Source organism: Chrysochloris asiatica, unplaced genomic scaffold (genome assembly GCF_000296735.1).
Source record: "Chrysochloris asiatica unplaced genomic scaffold, ChrAsi1.0 scaffold00284, whole genome shotgun sequence".
Lineage (NCBI taxonomy): Eukaryota > Metazoa > Chordata > Mammalia > Afrosoricida > Chrysochloridae > Chrysochloris > Chrysochloris asiatica.
In genome coordinates this window covers 3,017,054-3,019,648 of record NW_006408802.1, presented here as the reverse complement: position 1 = coordinate 3,019,648, position 2,595 = coordinate 3,017,054, and the positions used below count along the sequence as shown (strand labels likewise).

The following is a 2,595-nucleotide window of genomic DNA, read 5'->3' as shown; positions in this document are numbered from 1 at the left end:
AGGATACACCCCACAGGCCCACCCCCCTGGATGTCAGCAAACAGTGCCTCTCCCTCCCTGAGTCCCGTGTCTCTGGCTGCTCCATCTGTCCACATCATCATCTCTGTCTCCATGCCTGGCTTCACTGCCTCTCTGGGTAGAGTCACACTTTCCACTCTTATGGCTTGATTTTCCCAGGTACCTCCACTCCTGGGCTGCAAAATCAATCACTCTCCTCCTTTTGAAAAAGGCATAGTCTCTTGCTGCTTCAGATGGGAACCCTCAAATTGGGCCAAAATAAGAAACCAAAATATTTTTGTAGAAAATAAGTAGAAGGGAATGGATCTCACTGTTTGTCAAAACAATTCAATAAAATCTCATTTACATGGAATGCTTCTGAGTGAAGCATTGCGTTATACGTATTAACCCTTAATGGTCTTCACTGAACCAGAGGAACATGGGAGCTAATGTAGGGAATAGCAATATAGGAGCCAAGAAACCGAAAAAATAATTTAGGGGTCAAAAGTTGGACTGAATAAGACAGTAACAACAAAGATAAAGCATATTAACAGTATTGGTGCACTTCTTTCACATCCCTATTAACTGAGACCTGAGAAATACAGATTATCATACTTTGACTTTTCATGCCACTGGATTATAGTGAAGATAATAGATACAGAGAAAAATTAACAATAGAATGCAAATACAAAAATAAGACCATAGTATCCATCACCTATTGTTCAACTGAACAAAGAGGACTTGATGAGAAAGATACTAGTAAATGTTCCATATTAAATACAGCTGAAAACCACACGAAACCAAAATTTTCAGAGCTTCCTTCACATAAAAATAAACAGGAATGTATTCTTGATGTTTCTGAACATAAATTAATTATAAGTGAAAGCAACATGGAAGAACTAAAGGTGAATCCCTGTCCATGTAGACTACAGATATCTAAACAAGTTTTCAATTTCAATAAGGATAGTAGTACATTTCAACTAAAACAAAAGTCCAATACTGCCCTTTTTTCATCAAAGGATTTGAAGGAAAAGGACTTTAGTTCAATATTTGGTCATGATTCTGATGTGATAGCAACACAACAAACAGTTCACAAGAGCACCTAACAATTCAAGCAAAGACTCCATCCTGCAGCCCTCCGAAGGATCCAGTGAATGCAACCTCAAGAATATGGATAGTTTACTGCCTAGTAAAATCCACCAGAAAGTGAAATTATTACTAGGAAGAAATAAAAAAGAAAATCTGTAACCAAGTGTGGAATTAGATAAGAAAAGAAATGGATTTCTTATCACACAAGAAGAAAACAGGATTTGTAGTTCAACAGTGCAATCTTTACTGGACTTATTTCAGATTAGTGAAGATAAATCAGAATTCTTGGGTTTCATAAGCTACCCTGAAAACAGTGATGCTTTAAATATTAGGGAAGAAGAAAATTCAGATCATCTGCTGTCAATGTTTTCTTCTTCTCCTTCAAATTCTATAGTACTGGCTTTTAGTTATATTTTACTTAAAATTTTTATAAATATGTATAAAATTACTAAGATGTTCTTGCCAACTTTGTTTACAGAACCACATGTAAATATTAATAATAAAGGTTATTTTTGCATTATTCTATTAAAAAATAAAGAATAAGACCAAAACCCCTAAACTCTCTGTGATTTAGTTCATTCTGACTCTGGACAACTCTGTAGGAAACAATAGAACTTCCCCATAGGGTTTCCAAGGCTGTAGTCTTTATGGAGGAGTCCTGGTGTGGCACTGTGGGTTAATGTGTTGGGTTGCAAGGTTGCTTTGAACCATAAGATCTACAGTGCAAGCTCATTAGGCACTCCTTAGAAACCCTATATAGAGTTGTTATGAGTTGGAACCAGCTTGACGGCACTCAACAACCACAACAGCAATCTTTTTGGAAACAATCTGCCACACCTTTGTCTCTGAATCAACTGGTGGACTTGAACCACCAATCTTTTGGTTAGCAGTTGACTGCTTTAGTCACTGTGCCACCAGAATATGAAATTTAAGAATATGCTCATTATTTATTAGCTACACTTTCAACTTTTTTTTTTTTTAATGATTTGAAGAACATAATGTTAAAGTCCCATTTTGATAAATCCTTTACAGAACCAAAAATTGCCAACATCTGAATAATGATCACTACACCATGATTTCAGAGAAACCTTATTTCTGACAGGATTTGAGGTTTGAAAGACTAATAAATAGCACTCAAGTGCAGGTAAGTATCACTAAATGCAATTCTGAAGATATGGACACGTTTTTAAGCTTTATCTGCATTATGGGGATCTTCAGAACACGATAAATGTGCTCAAGATTTTAGCAGCTGTGATCCTATCTCTAGCTGACCTTATTTAATCAAACAGATTAACACTTTTGTAATATGGTTAGGTGAGGCTATGAAAGTCAAGATCATCCTTCTTCAGGGACTGTAGGTTGTTATAAGGATAGTAGAGGTAACCCAGTGTGTATTCTCATAACCGAAACTTAGGTGAATTGTTTTTGATGATACATAAAATAGAATGTTTCCTGTCTTTGAATCACTTCAGAGTTTTAAACATTTAAACAATGTAAAACTATCCAGAA

General features: G+C 35.8%; 1 pseudogene; it reads left to right on the top strand.

Annotated features, from left to right (window-relative positions):
- The first annotated feature begins 623 nt into the window (after positions 1-623).
- On the top strand, positions 624-1,629 carry LOC102825950 (annotated as a pseudogene).
- Positions 1,630-2,595: the final 966 nt, after the last annotated feature.